The sequence below is a fragment of the Salminus brasiliensis genome, chromosome 25 (assembly GCF_030463535.1).
Source record: "Salminus brasiliensis chromosome 25, fSalBra1.hap2, whole genome shotgun sequence".
Lineage (NCBI taxonomy): Eukaryota > Metazoa > Chordata > Actinopteri > Characiformes > Bryconidae > Salminus > Salminus brasiliensis.
In genome coordinates, this window is record NC_132902.1 from 3,204,919 (window position 1) to 3,228,407 (window position 23,489).

Here is a 23,489-nt window from a genome sequence, read left to right on the forward strand (position 1 = left end):
ACATACAGTGGACCAATTTAAACCCAGTTAACAGATACGTACTTTTTAATGTATAATAAGAAACCGACTTCTTATAAAATTTAGCTTAAAATTCTTAATATTAAAATATGGATCTGAGCCTAATTTATTTTTTTTATTCTTAACCTTTTGTATTTAAACTTTGATTTCATTATTATAAATGCATTACTACATATAAGCTACACTGAAAATGATCCAATCAGGACTGTTTTCTCAGTGGTATCTGGGTAGATACAGCTAAATAAACAAGCTCTCTCCCATTGGCTGGGGCTTCACAAGCAGAGCTGAAGGCCGTGTCAGATTAACCACTAACATAATGTGGTATCTGGACGTTCTAGATACATACTGACTGTCCAAATAATGTTCAAGTGAGTCGTCGTTAGCTTTGCGCTAGCAAACTACTAGAATTCCATAGTAGGGCTAGCAGAAATTAGCATTATCTTACAGATGTGTTTTTTATTTGTTTGTTTTTTGACAGTTTTGATAATTGAGACCTAAACTCAAGGCCTAGTTCTAGCAGTCCCCGGTTCACCATCACGTTCTAGATGTTTAGAACATTTTCCACAACTTTTAAGGATCCAAAAAAGGCGCTAGTGCTACGTGTTCCCAGTGTAAACGAAAAGCCCACAGTTGGAAGAGCTATCACCGGCGCTGGCCTCCCTCCATCCCTGACCCCAGAGCCCCCTGAACTACTAGATTACAGGACAGTAGAGCAAGGGACAGGTTATGCATGAGGAAGAGGAGTCAGGGAGGGAGGAAGTGGGATCGGGTTTCTGTTCCTCGGTGCCTCCTTGGCATTCGCAGACTCAAATAGGGCCTCGCATGCCGCTTTGGGTGACGGCCGGAAGTATAGCGCTTTCCCAAGACACCTAATAAAAATAGACCCAGCTGCTATTACGAAAATACAGACACGAGCTCGGGGGGTGGGGGGTGGTGGGGGGCGGGTGTTTGGATCCACACGTGAAGATGGACAGAGCAGATTCAACAGAGAGGAGATTCAAATACGGTCCGAAATACATGCTGCCGCTCTCTCTCACACACTCTCAAACACACCTGATGTGGAGGATTTGTGAATAAATCCGAATCTTTGAGCGACTCTTGAAAGTGAATCGTTGAATTGATTCGCATGAATGAACGAATCAGACCAGTTTTTTATCTTCAGGCTCCACAAGAGGCATTTCAGCGGATCTTCTGATCTTCTGACCTCCTTAACCTTCTGACCTGAGGGCCTGAAGGAGGAAAAACACAGTAATACAAAGAAAGCCAGCCAGCCTGCATATCTCATTTGGGCCTCAGGTGGGTTCCAGGTGGGTTCCAGGTGGGTTCCAAGTGGGCATGGGCTACGAGTGGGTTTGTACATGTGTTGTTACTGGAACCCAGTTGGGCTTCCCAAATGAGCCCCATTGTTACAGCCCATGCTATACTCACATCGGACCCATCTAGGCTCTGGATGCAGGGTACAACCCAGGTGGGGCCGATCACTGACCCTGGTGGGCATCCATATGTGGGGTCAATGGTCAATATGGAACCCGAGAACAAAGCTTTCTGGTTTCCAGTTGGGCTACCCATACAAGCCCCCACATGGACATTCTAGCTAGGAGGGCTCTTAGGTATATCTAGTAGGCAGCGATCTACATGTTGGGCAGCGAGTGAACAGTCAGGGCTTGGTGGAGGTGATGGAGGTGTTGGAAGCAGGACAAATGGTCAAGCGTAAGAATCTGAGACACTGTGATGTTCTAGACAACGACTGGGTCAGAACGTCTTTAAAACATCAGGCAGGTCTTGTGGGATGTTCCTGGTACGCAGTGGTCAGTACCTACCAAATTTGCTCCAAGGAAGGACAATGGAATGGCCAGCTCAGGCTGGTCAAGCTGGTTGACCAGTTTAGCTCTTGACCAGCATAGGGTATGTTTTCATTTATGTTAGTTTGGTTTGGTTTGGTTTGTTGAGATCTTGGTTTAGCTGGTCTACCAGCACGATCAACTTAACCAAGCTAGACCACCAGTTTGACCAAGCTTGACCAAACTGGTTGACCATCGTGACCAGCATAACCAAACTGGTTGATCATTGTGACCAGCAAGACCGAGCTGGTCGACCAGCATGACCATCATCACCAAACTGGCCGACCATCATGACCATCATCACCAAACTGGTTGACAACCATGACCAGTACGACCATCGTGACCAAACTGGTTGACCATTGTGACCAGCAAGACCGAGGTGGTCGACCAGCATGACCATCGTCACCAAACTGGTTGACCATTGTGACCAGCAAGACCATCATGACTAAACTGGTTGACCATCATGACCAGCAAGACCAAGCTGGTCGACCAGCATGACCATCATCACCAAACTGGTTGACCATCGTGACCAGCATGACCATCATCACCAAACTGGTTGACCATCGTGACAAGCATCACCAAACTGGTTAACCATCGTGACCAGCACGACCATCGTGATTAAACTGGTTGACCATTGTGACCAGCAAGACCGAGATGGTCGACCAGCATGACCATCATCACCAAACTCGTTGACCATCGTGACCAGCACGACCATCATCACCAAACTGGTTGACCATTGTGACTGGCATGACCAAGCTGGTCGACCAGCATGACCATCATCACCAAACTGGTTGACCATCATCACCATCATCACCAAATTGGTTGACCATCGTGACCATCAAGACCGAGCTGGTCGACCAGCATGACCATCATCACCAAACTTGTTGACCATCATCACCATTATCACCAAACTGGTTGACCATCATCACCATTATCACCAAACTTGTTGACCATCATCACCAAACTGGTTGACCATCATCACCATTATCACCAAACTGGTTGACCATCATCACCGTCATCACCAAATTGGTTGACCATCGTGACCATCAAGACCGAGCTGGTCGACCAGCATGACCATCATCACCAAACTTGTTGACCTTCGTGACCAGCATCACCAAACTGACGCAGAGGTCATTTTGCTCCACTCGTTTGGAAAAGAATCAAAACACCCGCTGTTCGATTCGCGCGGATGACTCGAAGGAGTCGACTCGGTAAAGTGATTCGTTTGGCTCAGCGCTCGGCCACGTTTGCTCCTCCTCCAGACTTCAGCGCTACTCCAGAGCCCGACTCCAACTCCAGCCATTCAGAAAACACCACACAGCGGAGGACTAGCCCTCCTGGACACGAGTGGGCTGCGGACACCCCTCGCTGGACAGCTTTACTCTCGTTACTGGTTTCTTTCCTTTCGTTGTTGTTGTTGTTCTTGTCTTCTCCTGGACAGCTGATGTCCTAATGCTGAAGGAATGGCGACTGCAGGAGAGCAGCTCTGAACTTTGAGACCTTCTCTCCAGAGTCTCCAGAAAGCAGAAGGCAAAGGCAGTGTCTCTGTGTCTCTGGTCTAGGTAAGTCATCGCTGGACACACGTTTTTTTTATTATTCCTGGAAGGTTTTAGTAGATTTGCATGAAGGAGAAGCTGCTGGAGAAACCCTAGTGAGCAGTGTAGTACCCTGGAGGTGGACTGGCTAGACACCACTGGCTGCACTTTGCAGTAAAATAGACTCCATTGGTGCTTCATCAGCTTTCATCATTGACATCTGGGAGCTTGCCATTGTTTCAAACTGTCAAACTAAGCTCAATAACCTGGTTGCCTTCCAGTTCTGATCTCCCCCAACACTGAGCACTGCTGGAGAATCTGAGGGTGACTTGAGGGAATAGGGAAAGTCATGGTTCCAGAGTCTAAATGGACTGTTTTACCTGTTTTGTGGTCTGACCTCATTTAAAATCCCAGATCGTGGTGGGATCTGAACTCCGTTGGGGGTTAGATACCACCTACCTACTTTTTCTTTCGAGCTTGGTGGAACTTCAGTAGTGAGTTAATACTCAGGTTATGGTGGTACCTGAACACCACTGAAGATCCGAACTGACTGAAAAAAATAGAAAATGCTATGATGGGATGACAAGTCTAAATGAAAACAATTAGTTGTATTTGTTTATTTGTTAAAAAAAATTAATCAATCAATCAAAAAAATATGACTATAGTTATTCAAATAAAATATGGCTACAGTTATTTGTTTATTTGTTGAGAAGTCAATCAATCAATCAGTCAGTAAAATACGGCTACAGGTATTAGTTGTATTTGTTTATTTGTTGAAAAATCAATAAATCAATAAAATACGGCTACAGTTATTAGACGTATTTGTTTATTTGTTGAAAAGTCAATCAATCAATCAATAAAGTACAGCTGCAGTTATTGAAATAAAATAAAATATGGCTAGAGTTATTAGTTGTATTTGTTTATTTGTTGAAAAAACAATCAATCAAAAAAATAGAGCTAGAGTTATTAGTTGTATTTGTTTATTTGTTGAAAAAACAATCAAAAAAATAGAGCTACAGTTATTAAATTAAAATAACATATTTATTAGTTGTATTGAAAAATCAATCAATCAATCAAGCAATCAATAAAATACGGCTACAGTTCATTGCAAATCCAACAGTAAATGAATGCCAACCCAGAGACTTGAGAAGAAACTCAAAACTGTTGTATTGTTTTTAACACTGAAATTACTTTCAAAGTCAACTTTCAACTTTGGGGACCCAAAACTCATTTTTTGTGCCCCCATGAAAAACTCTGAACATGGCTAATTTGGCAATAAAGTCTAAAGCAAACAAATTGTTTATTGGAACCAGCCTTCAGTTTATTGAAACTCAATTAGTAACTAAGAGTAAACAAAGGCCAAGTCAAAGCTAATAAAAAAATTAAAATCTTTATTTTTGAAATTTAAAACTAAATAAAATTCTCCAATATTTCGGTTTTTCGAGTTCAGTTAAACTTCCATAACAAGTAAATGTCATTCCAGACCTAGATCTGACCATCACAGACGGTTTAAACTGACCAACAAAATTTCAAATCATTTAATTCCAGTTTTCAAGTCATAAATAAACATTAAAAACATAAATCCAAAAAAGTAAGTAAACAGCAACCCAATCCAGGAGTATGATGGTATCTCAACATTATTTGCAAATTGTTTGGAAAAAACAAAACCAGCTACACTAACACAATCTAAATCCTAATTGTTTTTGTTGAAATTAAATCAGTCAAATTTTAGTTTTCTAATTAATTTACTTTGACAAAAAGTCATTATTTCAATATTTGATGAAATCTGTAGGTTGTGATGGTGTCAGACTTGCAGTCACAAAAATAAATTCTTGTTTAACTACAAAAATGTACCCTTCAGTCCTTGAGTTCGCCAACCCAAACCCTGGATATGATGATATCTTAACACCACTGGAGGTCTAAGTGAGTATAAATAATAAGTTACATTGAAGAACAATCAAAATTAAAAGAAATTCTTGTTTAATAAAGTCTGCATTTTTTAAATTTAAGTTAATTTAAGTTTATTAACAGTACAATAGTTAGTGAACACAACCTCAAACCAGGTGTATTGTGGTATCTCAAACCATTGGACCTTGTTGCTTCATTGTCAAGATCTAACTTCAAATTTATATTTATTTATTATGGAGTTTAATAATAAGTAAACACCAACCAGGAGAGTTGAGAAAAAATGGATAAGTTAGATTTACAAGGTCAAATGAAAAATTTCAACACAGAATGTGAACCTTCAGTTCATTGAAACACCGATATTAAGTGAACAGCAGGCCAAACCCAGATTATGGTGCTATCGTAGCACCGCTGGGTTTTGATTTGACTTGAAAAAGAAGGATGGCAAAGTCTCAATTACACAATTTACTCATTGTTTATCAAACAAAACTCAAAAAAGTTCGTTTCTGAGATTACTAAAATCTATTCATCTAGTTACTGAACATCAGACTGAATGTGTGGTATTTGGAGACCACCATTGGAGGTCTTAAACTAGGTTGACGAAAGTAAGAAAACTGATGCCAAAGTCGCCAAAATTGTAGTGAAATTGGATCAGCCGTTTCGGCCAGCATCACAAACTACCACCGTGAGGCCTGTTGCCAAAATCCACCTTATCTTCTTGGCTGAAGGGTTTTTGGAGATCTAACGCTCAACGCTGGATTTGAGGCGAAGAGGGAGGGGAGAAGATCCCATGATATGCAGTAGAAGCTGATAACAATTACCACCTTCAGTAGCAGAGCACTTTAGGTAGGGTATGGGTTTGGGAATGACTCAGGCCCACACAGCAGCTCTTTAAAACTGTTCCGCCGCCGCTAGAGAAGGTCCACATGCTGCCCTGGTGCTAATCTGTTTAGTTACACGGGGCGTAAAGAAGATTATAGGCCGTTATTCCGCTCTTTAAGTCCATTATGCTGTTTCTTCGGTCTTCTTTTTTTCAAGGAAATCCGAGGACAGGTTTGTTTTTGTGAAGTTCTTTGGAAATTGGCGTTTTTGGCCATTAGTGGGTGTCAACCGGACACGATTAAAAAGGTTCGAGTCTCTAGTTTGTCGAGTTTTATTGTTTTGTTTTGTGCGTAGACTAAAACAAGTTCCAGTATTTCTCCAGGATCCACGACTGAAACTGCAATTTAGTCCAAGACTAGGCCTTAAAGGGTCTAATTATTGGTGTATCGTTCCGTGTTGAATGATGTGATGCTAAACTATCGGTATCATCATCAAAGTTCGGGTATCACGGCGGCCCTAAATGCTACAGCCTTACTAAAGTCTGGGGATTTATCACATCTCTGTTTTTGAAAAGCTGATGTTAGCTAGATGTTAAGTACTTTATTTGACATTCGCTAGATGTTAACAATTCTACTTGATGGTGGTCAGATGTTGCCTACTTTGGTTGATGTTAGCTAAATGCTAACTGTGCAAACTGATGTTGTATTGATAGGGATAGTAATTAATCTGGTTGACATTAGCTAGATGTTATCTGTGCTAGCTGATGTTAGTTAGATGTTAACAACTCTACTTGATGGTGGTCAGATGTTACCTTCTTTGGTTGATGTTAGCTAAATGCTAACTGTGTAAACAGATGTTACATTGATAGTAATCAGTCTGGTGACATTAGCTAGATGTTACCTGCTCTAGCTGATGTAAGCTAGATGTTAACTACTCTACTCGATGTGAGTTCGCTGTTATTTACTTTAGTATATGTTCAAATGATGTAATTGATGTATGATATAGAGCTGAATGATGTTAGTTTGATGTTAACTGCTCTAGCTGATGTTAGTTAAATGTCAACTACTAGCTCATAATAGTTAGACGTTACTACGTAACTACTTAATCTACTAAATCTTATCTGTTAACTGATTTAGATATTAGCTAAATGATACATTTGCAATCTGATGGTATTTTGAAATTAACTACTCTAGGTGATGTTAGTTAAATGTTAATTCTTGGCTAGATGTTAACTACTGTAGCTAATATTAGTTAGATGTTAAGTGCACAAAGCTGATGTTAGTTTATTGCAGGTTATTTGCAAGTGAACTACTTTAGCTGATGTTAGCTAGATGTTTACTACTCTACTTGATGTTAGCTAGACATTAACAACTGTAGCTTGTTAGTTAGATGGTAACAATTAGCTGAAATTAGTTAGATGTTAATTTCTCTAGCTGATGTTAGGTAGAATTTGAATTGTTAGCTAGATGTTAACTACTCTAGCTAATATTAGTTAGATGTTAAGTACACAAAGCTGATGTTAGATAATTTATAAGTTATAAGTTATAATGTTATTTTAAAAACTGATTTAGTTGATGTTTGCTAGATGATAACTACTTTTGTAGATGTTAGCTAAATAATACATTTGCAATCTGACGTTATTTTGCAATTAACTACTCTAGCTGCCGTTAGATAGACGTTAACTACTTTAAGCGTGGTAATTAGATTAATTGCTGATGTTAGCTAGATGTTACCAACTCTAGCTTGTTAGTGAGATGTTAACTGCTTGAGCTGATTAGCAAGTTAGCATCTTATAACCGGTAATAGTACCTACAAACTAGCCAACAGCCCCTCGTCTTCTTTTGGCTGCGTTTTTCCTGTCCCACGGTTCACCTGTTCATTAATTCTCACTTCCTTGAGTCTCTGTAAAATAATTATAATTAATATTCATCTCTACTCTGTATGACTCTTCGAATACGGGTGAAAGGATGGACGATTGAGCTTTTCTGGAAAAAAAAAGAAGTATCAGCAATTTTGAATGATCGATATCGTCCCAACACTAATACCACCATCATCATATCGCCCACCTCTTCACACGGGCTGATATACAAACTCCGTCAGAAGGCTGCAGGCGGTCTCAGGGGCGACTGGAAGGCCAGCGGAGTCAGTGGGACGTTGGCCGGCTGCCAGGGTGCCGGGCAAACTCGGACGAGGGATGAGCGTATGAGAAAAGCAAAGATAGGGATGGAGGGATGTGGGAGGAGAGCAGACGAGGAGAAAAAAGCAAACATTCCTGCCTCGGTGTCTCAGCAATTTAATTAAGGGCCTTCGAGCTGCTGGAGTGGGCACTCAGAGGTGAAGGTCTTAAAGCACCCCCCCCCCCCCCCCCCCCCCAAAAAAAAAAGTCTCCGTTTGGACTAATCCCAGGGGTCAGCTAATAAGTGCTTGGGTCAGGCCACCGTGACAACTAAATAGTGGGAGCTTCAGAGTGGAAGCTTTACCCGCCACAGAGTTAATAACTGGATGATGGAGGTGAAAAAACACTGAATAGGTGGAACAGTGTGTACCGAAGGGTGGGTGCTCTGCTGGAGATGGTAATGAGAGCAGTTTCATTAACCCTCCAGGAGTCAGCCAAGTGTCAGCCGCAGTGACCCGGACAGCAGCAGGATCTGTAGGCTGACCAGCTGATGTTAGGTAGATGTTAACCGTGCAAGCTGAAGTTTGCTAAATGTTAAAGACTCTGGTTGATGTTGGGTAGATGTTAACCGCTCTGGCTGATGTTGGGTAGATGTTAACCGCTCTGGCTGACGTTGGGTAGATGTTAACCGCTCTGGCTGATGTTGGGTAGATGTTAACCGCTCTGGCTGATGTTGGGTAGATGTTAATTGTGCAATATGAAGTTCGCTAGATGTCTGGTGTTGTGTCTGGCTTGATGTTAACTACTCTACTTGATGTTGGGTAGATGTTAACCGCTCTGGTTGATGTTGGGTAGATGTTAACTGCTCTGACTGATGTTGAGTAGATGTTAACTGTGCAAGCTGAAGTTAGCTAAATGTCTGGTGTAGTGTCTGGCTAGATGTTAACTACTTTAAATGATGTTGGGTAGATGTTAACTGCTCTGGCTGGTGTTAACTAGATGTTAATTGCTCTGCTCGATTTTTCCTAATCTTAATTGCTCTGTTCGATTTAAGCTAGATGTTAACTGATCTTCACAATGTTGGGTAGATGTTACCCGCTCCTGCTGATGTTAGCTAGATGTAAACTGCTGTACTCGATTTTAGCTAGATGTTGACTGATCTTCACGGTGTTGGGTAGATGTTAACCGCTCTTGTTGATGTTGGTTAGATGTTAAATGTTCTGGCTGATGTTGGGTAGATGTTAACTGTTCTGGCTGATGTTGGGTAGATGTTAACTGCTTTACTTGATTTTAGCTAGATTGTAACGACTATACTTGATGTTGGGTAGATGTTAACTGCTCTGTTTAGGTTAGGTTAGGCAGATGTTAACTGCTCTTGCTGATGTTAGGTAGATGTTAACTGCTCTACTTTTGTTGGGTAGATGTTAACTGATCTACTCAATTTTAGCTAAATGTTAACTGCTCTTCTTGATGTTGGGTAGATGTTAACTACTCTACTAGTTTGTTTGCTATATGGTATAACTATTCTACTTACATTAGGCTGATGTTAGCTAGATGTTAACTGCTCTACTTGTGTTAGGTAGAAGTTACTTGCCCTGGCTGGTGCCCAAGGCTTGCTTATGTGATCCGTAGAGGCCCCACCTAATATCTTACAGGACTTAAAGGATCTGCTGCTAACGTCTAGGTGCCAGATACCACAGGACACCTTCAGAGGTCTTGTGGAAGGCCCTTGTTTTTCAGGACCGATCTGTGCAGGCTGTATCACTGAAAGTAATATAGCGCAGAGTGGCGCGCATTGTTTACTTAACCTTCGACGAGTCGGTTTAGTATCAGTCACAGGATTAGAACAGTACACTCTGTTTTTCAAATGAAAATGTACCACATTGCCCAAGCATGTCACACCACTACACAGGAAATAGCTTTTCCATTTTGGCAAGGTAACTCATGCTTCACATAAGTGATTTTATTCCAGTGAGTCATACAACTGCACACGTGAGAGGACACTGCTGGATGTCTTACATGGTGAATGCCAGCAATTACCAAAGTCAACAAACCACTGTAGACTGTTCTGTGTAAAACTGGGCCTCAGGATCTACTGCTACTGACTTTCCTGTCCCAAGCCTGCGTCTCCAACCTTTAGACCACGGCTGCCCCATTAAGGTGTGGATGTTTAGGATCATTATCCTGCAGGAGAAGCTGATCTTTATGTCCTCTTCAGCTTTTTTTTCTTTTTTTTTTTTTTTTTGTTTTAACAGGTGGTGAGATGTTTGTAAAATGTGCCCTGTGACACTGGCTGCAGCACAAACCACTGTTTCTAACAGTTGGAAAGGCCTTCTATGTGATGGTTTAGGCCTGCAGTTAGCACAGTGCTAATTTTGCTGGGGTATAAGCCTTCATTTCTTGTTAGCTACTTTAGCCTCCTAACTACAAAGCATACTTTAGACACCAAGTCTAAAGTGTGCCACTGGCTGCCACACAAGCCCAAAGTATGACTGATCCACCCCGTGCGTAACAGTTGGCAAGGTGCTCTTTTCATGAAATTCTGCACCATTTATTCTTTTCTGCAAAAAACAAAAAAACAGTTTTACCTCCATCAGTCCACAGGATGTGTTTCCAGAATGCATCTTGGCATTGTTTAGATGTTCCTTTGAAATCTTCTGACGCTGCTTCTCGAGAAGATGGGCCAGTGCTCCTGCCTTTTGCCAAGATCTTGTTTTCAAATCTATCAATCACAGAAGCAAGTTTGTTAGAGATTACAGAACAGCTTGACTTGATTGGAAGCAAGTGTGTGATGGTTTAGGCCTGCAGAATTTGAGCAGAATGCTAAATGATAAATATGCCAATGCTATACTTTAGCCTGCTAGACTGCCTCCAGTGCTAGACTAACGAAGCAAACGTCAGACACCAACCATGTCAGATGTTGTGTAAATTTGCTAATTTGGTAAATTTGTAAATTTGTAACGTGTGTAATGGATACACAACCAGAAATTTGCTTTTTTTTTTTTTTTTTTTTTTTTCTTGATGGCCTTCAGTGTAAAACCCATTATGGCGACGTCATGTGGCTCCTAAAATAAATATACACAGACAGTGTAAACAGTGGTGTTGTCTTCAAGTACAGGCCGTAACATGGTAACACGGGTCATTTCAGATTGTGTATACAGTGAGGTGAAAGGGCTGACCCATTTGGCAGTGCTGTAAATAGTGGTCTATGTGACTTTCACACTGACCTAACCTCATTAGACTGAGCTGACTTTTGAATATTACTTTAGTTTGCTCCATCACATCACATTTGCTCCACACCGCTCAACATATCGGCAGTATATCGGTAGTGTGGGCCATGTTTATAGGTCAAAGAGGGTCAGCAGGACCATTTCAGTCATCTTAAATGTAAAGAGATTTAAAGGAGAGAGAATGTAAAGGAGATGTAAAGAAAACCATCAACACCATTCCATATAAAACCTGGTAGACGCCTGTAGGTTCACTGGTGGAGTTGGACAGTAAATAAGTAGTTGTAGTCATGGCTTACACACCAAACCCCAAATTCAGCCCCCGAATTAACTGATGAACTGATGTAGCCATTGGGTTCGCATGATGTTGAGTGGTGTACATGAGCTCCCAGTGCTTGTTAGCTGCATTAGCCTCGTAGCTCCGATGCAAAACGTTGGAAGAAGCAATTTTCAGACTCCAGACGTGACTTGGCGAGGTGGTCGGTGATCGGGATTTCAACTGCTGACCTTTTGGTCTGCAGCATGCACCACACTGGGCCACATCTAATGAGCCATATCTCATTATGAAGACATTTCCTGCACCTCTCCACTTTATCTCTCTGCCCATATATCACAGGCTCATTAGAGGCCTGTGTGTGTGTGTGTGTGTGTGTGTGTGTGTGTTTGTCTCCAGTCTTAGCATGCACTTGTAATAACATCCCATAGGCATTTGCCCTGCTGGCTCTGTGTACACACTGCCAGAACTAAGGAAAGGAACAGAGCCAAGAGCAGCTACATACACACACACACTAATACACACACACACACTCATACACACAAATCTGCAAATCCGCAGCCTGGACTACTTAAAGGCCTTTCACTTCCTGACACCCTCACAACTTTAGGGGGCCTAAATGTTTACATGTACCCATGTAGCTAATGTAGCTACATCAATGGGAGCTTCTAAGCTTGGGCAAGAGGACGATTATGGGCAAGTAACCTGCTGATGTCGCCATATTGCTCGGCTCCAACCTGCTGATGCCTGGAGTCCACGATACCTCCTAAAGGTGTCCTGTAGTATCTGGCCACAAGACGTTACAGCAGATCTGTTAAGTCCCGTAAATTGCTAGGTGCGGCCTCCATGGATTGGACTTCGGGTGGTTCGAGCACATCCCACAGATGCTCGATCGGATTAAGACCTGAGGAATTTGAAAGGTCAGGGCAACACCTTGAACTCCTCAGATGTTCCTCACAACCATTCTTGTGGTTACTGAAAGAAGCCACTCCCATTAGCTGGTCCGCAACGATGTTTAGGTACACGTCACGCATCTCCATCGGACCATGCCACCTTCCTTCGCTTCCAAGACCCAGTCCGGATCTGAAACTTGCTTATCCACTGTAGCCGCTTTCAGTAGTGGACAGGGGTCGGCATGGGTACGTTGACTGGTTAGCCCTTCAGTCGGTTTGATCCAGATGGGATAGCCTTTGTCGCTCTTGTGCATTTGTAAGCTTAGGGAGACCAAAAACATGATGCTGGTTCTTTGTTTGTCCCACCTCAGATCACCGTTGGTAGATACCCACCACTTCTGATCTGGAGTTCCCCACAAGGCTTTAAGGCTTGTTGTTTCAGAGACTTTCCAACAACCAAGGGTTCTAGCATTTAGTATCTTGTCAGAGTGACTGCTGATTTCTCCTTCATTCAGAGCCAGTTAACTATGAGAACCGACTAACTGTTCAAGTACCAGCTCACATACACTATTTTGACAAAAGTATTGGGACACCTGCTTATTCGTTGTTTCTTTTGAAATCAAGGGTGTAAAAAAAAGAATCTTGTTGGTGCAACTGTCTCAACGGTCCAGGGAAGAGAAGGCTTTCTACTAGATTTTGGAACCCCGCCGCCCCACCTCATCCCAAATGTATTGGAAAGAGCACCACCATTAGACCAGAGGACACAGTTCCACAGGGCTTGGCATTAGGCATGGTGCCAGTAGGTTTATCAGGTTTATCTGCTCCAGAGAGTCCTATACATTCATTAGAAATGGTGTCCACAAACATTTGCACACATAGTGTAATCTCTGCTGTTTTTGTAGGTTGTATTTTTTTTCTTGGGTACAGACGAAGGACAGACAACTTCACTCGGGGTTAGACTAAACAATGACCGAGCGTTATTCAGCATCTGGGAGAAAACACCACAGCACATCTGCTAAAGTGAGGCCGTGATAAGACTTTCTGGCATTCCAAGCCAACAACACTGAGGTTTGTTGAAAGAGTCACAGAGTTCGACTCTTTCAGTAAAGATTCAAATTCGGAGTCTGTCCCTTGATTGCCTCTGGAGCCTGTTAGCTTAGCCAAACGCTCAGCTTACACTAGTGAGGACAGAATATGGTCCAGTTTGCCCACAGTTACTTTTCCATTAGCTTTAGCTACTAACTACAGTTTCATATTTGTAACATGTGGCTTTACGTCGCAGTTCTACACCGTCCTTCCCCTCAGAGAAGTCTGGGTGTCGCTAAGCTAGCTCGAACCTACAGCTAAAGGTTAGAGCTTGCCTAGTGAGTGGGTTTTTTTGTGTGGGGGGTGGGATGCTAGCTGGTTGTGAGGTAAAAATGAGCAGAAAATCCAAGCTTGTGCCTGTTGTGACGGGGAAATATGGCAGAAAAACAGCAATACAGTAGAACCACATTTCACGGTTAGCTAGCTAGCACGACATGGTTGACGTTCTGTACTTGTGAACTGGCTCTGGAAGTGCTGGTTTGTTTACTTGCTGTCCTTAAAAAAACACACACAAAAAAAACACCACAGTTACTGACAGTTACTGTCGTTTAACAGGTCATTAAAAATAAGTAACAATTAGCAGAAAGGAAAGGAAAACACAGGATTCGAGGCCTGGCTTGTTCCCGTGAAGCCCTCAGTGTGTGTGTTTATGTTCTCTGTAAGGACGACGGCCCACTGATGTGGAACTGACTGACTTGGCTGTGTTTTCATGCAGTGTGTATCGCAGAAGAATGTGCATGTGTGTGTGTGTGTGTGTGTGTGTGTGTCCGAAAACATCCACTGCTGTGGACAGTTGTGATAGTTGAGTAAAACAATTTTAGTGTCTGAGGTAGTTTTAGCGCTGAAGCTGTGATGCTATCTTTGCTAACAAGTAGCTTAAACTTATATCTCTAATTAGTGTCTATTGCTAATTATAATACTATTAGATATTTATAATTTAGCATCATATTTGCGATAGTTGAGGGAAAAAAGGATCATATTTTACTTGATTTTCCCTCTTTTACCTCAGATGCAGTCGATCAGCTAAGGCTTTTTTAGTGTCTGAGGTCGTTTTAGCGCTTTGCTAACAAGTAGCTTAAACTCATACCTCTAATTAGTGTCTATTGCTAATTGTAATACTATTAGATATTTATAATTTAGCATCATATTTGCGATAGTTGGGTAATAAAGGTCAGATTTGACCTGATTTTCCCTCTTTTACCTCAGATACAGTCGATCAGCTAAGGCTTTTTGGTGCCTGAGGTAGTTTTAGCGCTTTGCTAACAAGTAGCTTAAACTCATATCTCTAATTAGTGTCTATTGCTAATTATAATACTATTAGATATTTATAATTTAGCATCATATTTGCAATAGTTGAGGAAAAAAAGGGTCATATTTTACTTGATTTTCCCTCTTTTACCTCAGATGTATTTGATCAGCTAAGACCTTTTAAGTGTCTGAGGTAGTTTTAGCGGTTTGCTAACAAGTAGCTTAAACTTATATCTCTAATTAGTGTCTATTGCTGGTGATAATACTATTAGATATTTATAATTTAGCATCATATTTGCGATAGTTGGGTAATAAAGGTCAGCTTTGACCTGATTTTCCCTCTTTTACCTCAGATGCAGTCGATCAGCTAAGGCTTTTTTAGTGTCTGAGGTAGTTTTAGCGCTGAAGCTGTGATGCTATCTTTGCTAACAAGTAACGGAAGCTTGTATCTCTCCAGTTAGCATCAGTTGTCTATTGCTAGTGCTCAACCTATTAGATATTTGAGTATCTCAACTTTGACACCTTTCTCTATGCTAGCAGTTAGTCTCCTAACAATTGCCGACCCCAACATCTGACACTTCCGCGTAGTTCGCATTTCCGCCCTAGATAAGAACGCTGCTAGCGATGTTTATGTATTTTATAAAGTTCATTGTTTTCATATGTGATCTTTCTCAAGAATAAAGTTTAAATGCCTCTCCAAGGCAGTAGCTTAGGATTTTAATTCATTTTATTCAAGCGATTGGCAAAGAAAAAGAGCGGAAATGCGCAAAACTTGGAGATGGACGATATTGGGGACGGCCGTTGTTAGGGGACTAACTGCTACGTACTGTATACTCAAAAATTAGCTAATTAGTACGCAATAGGGACACACCCACTGGTCAGGTCAATATTGAACCACTGGCTGTGGACGTAAGCATCCACATGCTACATCCTTTATTTTTCTATGTACGGGAATTGTCGCTTTGGGCCCTACAGTTTATATTTAAGCTGAAAGAGATCAAGGGCTCTGTAAAACCTGTCTACATTCGCAACACTTACCACGAAAGAATGCGTTTGTGGGCGGAGCATAGATAGGCCGATAGGGCTTCGTTGATTTTGAAAGAGAAAATGCGGTAGAATTTCATCTATGCATGTCTGTACTCATTTTACACCTCGCTCTCTCTCGCGCGCTCTCTCTCTTTCGCGCTTTTCGTTTAACAGTTGAGCTCATAGGCAGGCTAGCCACATTTTTGGCTTGACCTGTTTGGCCGGCTTCCTGTCATCGGCAATCGCATGTTTACAGTGCAGCGAGACTCTTCACCTCGCATCACTGGCAGCACACGCACGCACATGCTCGCAGCGCACTCGCGCGCCTGCCGCAAACACACCTGCACACACCTGCCGACGCCAAAGACCACAGCGCTAACGCGAAAACGCTGCTCCGAGCGGCTGACCTTACCCCATTTTCCCTCTCTTACCTCAGATGTAGTCGATTAGCTAAGGCTTTTTGGTGCCTGAGGTAGTTTTGCTAACAAGTAACTTAAGCTCCTATCTCGCCAATTAGCGTCTATTATCTAATGCTAGTGCTAATACTATTAGATATTCATCATTTAGCATTATCTTTGTAAAAGTTGACTAAAATGGGTCATATTTTACCAGATTTCCCCTCTTTTACCTCAAATGCATTTGATCTTGAAGGCTTTTTTGGTGCCTGAGGTAGTTTTTTTTTTATGCTATCTATGCTAACAAGTAACAGAAGCCTGTATCTCTCCAATTAGCAATTTTATTAGCTAAGGCTTTTATTGGTGCCTGAGGTAGTTTTAGCGCTGGAGCTGTTATGTTATCTTTGCTAACAAGTAACTTAAGCTTATATCGCTCCAGTTAGCATCTATTATCTATTGCTAGTGCTAATACCATTATATATTTATAATTTAGCATTATATTTGCGACAGCTGACTAAAAAAAGGTCATTTCACCCAATTTTCTGTCTTTTACCTCAGATGTAGTCGATTAGCTAAGGCTTTTTGGTGCCTGAGGTAGTTTTGCTAACAAGCAATGAAAGCCTGTATCTCTCCGATTAGCATCAACTATCTAATGCTAGTGCTAATACCATTAGATATTCGTCATTTAGCATTATCTTTGTAAAAGTTGACTAAAATGGGTCATATTTTACCAGATTTCCCCTCTTTTACCTCAAATGCAGTTGATCTTGAAGGCTTTTTGGTGTCTGAGGTAGTTTTAGCGCTGGAGCTGTGATGCTATCTTTGCCAACAAGTAACTTAAGCTTATATCGCTCCAGTTAGCATCTATTATCTATTGCTAGTGCTAATACCATTATATATTTATAATTTAGCATTATATTTGCGACAGTTGAGTAAAAAAAGGTCAGATTGTACCCAATTTTCCGTCTTTTACCTCAGGTGTAGTCGATTAGCTAAGGCTTTTATTGGTGCCTGAGTTTGGTTTAGCGCTGGAGCTGTGATGCTATCTTTGCTAACAAGTAACTTAAGCGTATATCTCTCTAGTTAGCCTCTATAGTCCATTGCTAGTGCTAATACCAGTATATATTTATCATTTAACATTTTCTTTGCGACAGTTGACTAAAAAAAAGGTCAGAATTTACCCAATTTTCCGTCTTTTACCTCAGATGTAGTTGATTACCTAACACTTTTTTGGTGCCTGAGATAGTTTTGCGCTGGAGCTGTGATGCTATAGTTGCTAACAAGTAGCTTAAACTTTTATCTCTCAAATTAGTGTCTTTTACTAGTGCTAATACCATTAGATATTTAGAATTTAGCATTATATTTGTGATGGTTGAGGAAAAAGGTAAAATGTTTAATCCTATATTACCTCTTTTAACGCAAATGTAGCTGATTAGCTAACACATCTTTTGGTACGTTTGCGCTACAGCTGTGATGATAAAGTTAAAGGTAAACCTTAGCAGTTAGCTGAGGTTTAAGTATTGTATATTGCTGTTGCTCGATCAGAAGCTTCTAATCGAAATATCTGATGTATTTTGTCAAATTGAAATGTCAGCGTTTATGAAATACTCGAGAAGCAAGCGTATCTTTGCTAATCGGCTATGTTTCGAATAAGGGAGGACTCAAAAGTATCGCTTTAAAGAAACGGAGAGGTCAGGTGTGTGTACCGAACGTTGCTTGAGCAAAGGTCGTCTTAAGGTGTGCGTGGAGCGAACAGTAGTGTGTGTGTGTGTGTGTGTGTGTGTGTGTGTGTGTGTGTGTGTGTTAAGTGGAGGGAGAACGGGGCAAGCTGGAACAAACCTCGACCGCCCGCCTCTTCCTCTGCTTTATTACCTCCTCAGGTCCTCGCCTGGCCAGCTGTGTGAGTTTGTATAAGGGTGTTATTTTATTATTATTATTATTATTATTAAAAAATCCATTTTTAATTCTTCACATAATGTGAATCTGGCAGGTGGTTTTTTTCACAGTGTCCAAATTTCATGATGCACGGACCAATAGAAATGCTCCAAAATGACCTGGGGTCAAATCTTTTTGCATTGACTTCCTTTGAAAGCCAAGAAATGTTTTTCCTTCCCCTGTAAAGTTTGTCTGTTTGTGTGACAGTAACAATTTGTAGGATCCAAAAGTATTGGGACACCTGCTCCTTCATTGCATCTCTACTGTCCAGGGAAGAAGGCTTTGGAGGAGAACTGCTGTGAGGATCTGATTGCATTCAGCGACAAGAGCTAGTGTGAGTTAGTGAGGTCAGGATGTCGGCTCAATACTCGGGGGGGGGGTTATAGCCCTGTAGCCCACGCCTGGCGTTAGGCAGCCTGGTGCCAGTAGGTTCATCAGGTTCATCTGCTCCAGAAAGTCCTATTATTCTATTGGCAGTACTTCTCTACAGGGACTAGAAATGCTGTGTGTCCACAAACTTTTGGACACGTAGTGTATTAAGGGCATATATGGCCACACATCAGCAGAAGTGTGTATGAGGCGAGTCATGCGAGGCGCTGTTTACGCTGTCTGTGCCGGTCGTTCGTTCGGGAGTGTGTGTGTGTGTTCAGTGTTTACTTGGGTACTGCTGGAGCTTTTCCAGCATCCACACTCGGGGGGGATGTGTGTGTGTGGGGGGGTCCGGTGTCACTGTGGCATTCCCAACCCAAACGAGATCTGTCTGTCTGTCTGGTGGGAGCCTGTGCTGACAAGTTTGTTTAGGAGTTTAGCAGTGACCTTAGGGTTCACACACACACACACACACACACACACACACTCTGACTTGAAACATGGTTCATTGTGGAACCAAAAGAGGCTCATCTTAGGCATTGCTCAAAGAACCATGTGAAATTTCGAGAGTATGTGAGAGTATGAGTGTGTGTGTGTTTGTGTGTGTGTGTGTGTGTGTTAGCGTTGTCCAAAACACCCTCCAGGCTTTCTGGAAGCTGAAACATCAGAGCTTTGACTTAAGGTGAATACCAGGAGAACAATGAAGCGAAATGACTCTTCAGTCAGCGGCGAAAAGAGAGGACGTGTCCTGTCACACAGTTGTCTGTGTGTGTGTGTGTGTGTGTGTGTATGGGGGGGGGGGGAGAAAGAAAAAAAAGAAAGAGAGAGGTGTTGACAAGTCAAGCCTCCAGTATCAGTGTGTTTGGAGTAGTTACACATGAAGGAAATCTCTCCGGGACAATGGAGTGTTTGTGGACACTAAAAAGGAATGGTGTGTGTGTGTGTGTGTGTCTCCTCAGGTTCTTTATCTCTGTTGTTGATCTCTAAAGGGAACAGATCTGTTTTTCTTCCAGCCCTGAGTCAGAGTCTGTAGCACTGATTGATTTTGTCCATGCCTTGCTTTTCTGTGTGTGTGTGTGTGTGTATGTGTGTGTGTGTTGCAAAGTGTAACAAAGGTTCACTGCTTCCATGACATGGTACACAGTTCAGTCCTCTACCTCTGCATCTGTTTTTTGCCACCTATCAACTTCCGATTATTCCCGGAATTGGGATCGCGCCACGGTTGGTCTGCACTAGTCAACCAGTCATTCCAGAAGTTAGGGGAATGCTGGTCATTACCAGGAAAGTCAGACACAGACAAAGTGAGAGCTTTGTACATCTGTGGGATGTCGATTGTTAATAGGTCGCTAAAAAGTGGCTAAAAAATGGCATCAACCACGTGAGAAACGACCACCAACTACGCGAGATACCAAAACAGCCACCTAAAAACCCCCGTCAACCACCAATCACGCAAGATAGCAAAGCAACCACTTAACAACACCCTATCAAACACCAAACATGTGAGATACCAAAGCGACCACCCAACAACACCCTATCAACCACCAACCACATAAAATACCAAAGCAACCACCTAACAACACCTATCAACCACCAACCATGTGAGATAGCAAAGCAACCACCAAACAACACCCAATCAACCACATAAGATACCAAAGCAACCACCTAACAACACCCTATCAAACACCCACCATGTGAGATAGCAAAGCGACCACCTAACAACACCCTATCAACCACCAACCGTGTGAAATAGCAAAGCAACCACCTAACAACACCCTTTCCCCAATCAACCACATGAGATATGAAAGCAACCACCTAACAACACCCTATCCACCATCAACCACATGAGATATCAAAGCAACCACCTAACAACACCCTATCAACCACCAATCATGTGAGATACCATAGCAACCACCTAAAAACACCCTATCAACCATCAATCATGTGAGAGACCATAGCAACTACCTAAAAACACCCTATCAACCACCAATCATGTGAGATACCATAGCAACCACCTAAAAACACCCTATCAACCACCAATCATGTGAGATACCATAGCAACCACCTAAAAACACCCTATCAACCATCAATCATGTGAGAGACCATAGCAACTACCTAAAAACACCCTATCAACCACCAATCATGTGAGATACCATAGCAACCACCTAAAAACACCCTATCAACCACCAATCATGTGAGATACCATAGCAACCACCTAAAAACACCCTATCAACCATCAATCATGTGAGAGACCATAGCAACTACCTAAAAACACCCTATCAACCACCAGTCAACTGAGCAGTCAACGAGTTAAAATGCTTAATTAGTCGTGATACTGATCTGAGGTCGTTTCGCCCAGCAGTAACCTCACGTAGCAACATCCTGGCAACTACCAGAGACGGCACAACGTGAAATACCACAGCAACCACCTAGCAAGGACCTTGACGTTCTGTAAGGGTGTCCAAACTTTTGCACCCCTCACAATCAGCAAGCCTACAGGGCCCAAAACCTTTGCATACAACTGCAGGCGGAAAACCTGTTTCTGTAGCCGTCTTATGGGTCGTGTGTGCGTGTGTGTGTGTGTGTGTGTGTGTGTGTGTGTGTGTTTACCTACTGCTGGCACCTTCTCTAAATGCCGTAGCTGGCGCCTGACATGAGCAGCCAGTTAGCTGGAGGACAGAGCTGTCAGACAGAGAGGCAGCGAGTGTAGGAGGGATTAGAATACAGATATGTGACTGTATCAGATTCTTAGAATTCTGAGGCTCGTGTCAGGCATTGTGTGTGTGTGTGTGTGCGTGTGTGTGTGTGTGTGTTTCGTTACGTCTAGGTGTTCATGCGTGTGCCCTGAAGGTGCTGCCACACACACTGCATGCATGTATGCGCTCCTGGATCGTGACCTTCAGATGAATTATGGGTTGCGGATCTTCGCCGGAGGATAATGCCCTACTTTTGTTTGCAAAAGGAGTGGGAGGGGCTTAAGTGTGGCGGTAGGCTCAGCTAGCCTGAGATATGTAAATGGTATGTAAATGAGCTGTGTAAATGTAGCTGTCTAATCCAGGTTTAGGATTAGATCAGGCCGGAGTTCGTTTCTAAGAGATGCAAATGGTACGCGTTGTGAAACCGCCGCTGTTACGTCATACCAATTATGACATCATTCTAACGATGACATCATTCTAACTACGTTGAACATCCACTATCACATCATATTGAACTTCAAATATTACATCAACCTTGATTGTTACATCATTTCTAATTATGCTGAACCTCAATTATTACATCATTCTAATTATGTTAAACCACTGTTGTTACGTCAACTTTAATTATTATTCGAATTGTTAAACATTATTACATCAGCCTCAATTACTACATCATCCTAAATATGCTGAACTTTACATATTACATCATTCAAATGGTTAAATATGAACTATTACATCAACCATCAATTATTACATCATCCTAATTATCACACCATTCTAACTATGTAGAACCTAAATTATTACATCATTTCTAATTATGCTGATCTTCAAAGATAACATCATCCTAATTATTACACAATTCTAATTATTCTATAAATCAAATTATTATATCATTTTAATAGTTAAACATCAGTTGTTACATCAACTTTAAATATTACATAATTCTAATTATTACATCATTTGAATGGTTAAATATGAATAATTAGATCATCCTAATTATCGCATCATCTTAATTATGCAGAACATTACTACATTGTCTGCATGCCTCATTAAAAGTAAATTTAGTCAAATGTGTACTTGAACCTTAATTATTAATTATTACATCATCCTCATCACCAGAATCGCAGTACTCCTGATTCCATAAGTTATCCCACATTTCCTGGTTTCCTAGTATTTCCACTATTATTGTAAAGCAGGGAAACTGAATGAAAGGCAGTCTGTGTGTGTGTGTGTGTGTGTAAGCTGGACTGGTGCTGTACAGGCCGATATATCAGTGAGAATGACAGCGAGCAGTGTGTTAGCGGTGGATCCTAGCTGTGTTCTTGTCATGTACCTGAGAGGTCATGTTTCACCACATTTCTCTCTCTCTCTCTCTATCTCACACACACACACACACACACACAGAGTGGATAGTGAGGAACCTGATCCAGGTATGTGTGTGTGTGTGTGTGGAACAGAGATGAAAAGAGTGTTTGAAGTGTGCACGTGCACACACACATTCGGGGGTAACACTAACTCCATGCAGCCCTGGGCCATGTAGAAGGAGCTCTCTGCTCCCTTTGTGGGTTTAAATGGGGGTCAACTGTGTGTGTGCCTGGGGGGGGGGTTAATCCACTCGCTGGCCACTTTATTGGAAACACCCTCCTCGTGCTTCCACTCACTGGCCACTTTATTAGAAACACCCACCTCGTGCTTCCACTCGCTGGCCACTTTATTAGAAACACCCACCTCGTGCTTCCACTTATTGGCCACTTTATTAGAAACACCCACCTGGTGCTTCCACTCGCTGGCCACTTTATTAGAAACACCCACCTCATGCTTCCACTCGCTGGCCACTTTATTAGAAACACCCACCTCGTGCTTCCACTTATTGGCCACTTTATTAGAAACACCCACCTGGTGCTTCCACTCGCTGGCCACTTTATTAGAAACACCCACCTCATGCTTCCACTCACTGACCACTTTATTAGAAACACCCACCTCATGCTTCCACTCGCTGGACACTTTATTAGAAACACCCACCTCATGCTTCCACTCGCTGGACACTTTATTAGAAACACCCACCTCGTGCTTCCACTCACTGACCACTTTATTAGAAACACCCAC

At 42.0% G+C, this 23,489-nt stretch overlaps 1 protein-coding gene across 1 annotated transcript in view; it reads left to right on the forward strand.

The window, feature by feature from the left end:
* Nucleotides 1-3,183: 3,183 nt before the first annotated feature.
* Nucleotides 3,184-23,489, forward strand: part of vasna (vasorin a) — a 31,131-nt gene continuing 10,825 nt past the window's right edge. The window contains exon 1 of the mRNA XM_072671665.1: nucleotides 3,184-3,421. The gene's annotated coding sequence lies outside the window, so the exon portion shown is untranslated. The remainder of the gene's footprint in view (nucleotides 3,422-23,489) is intronic.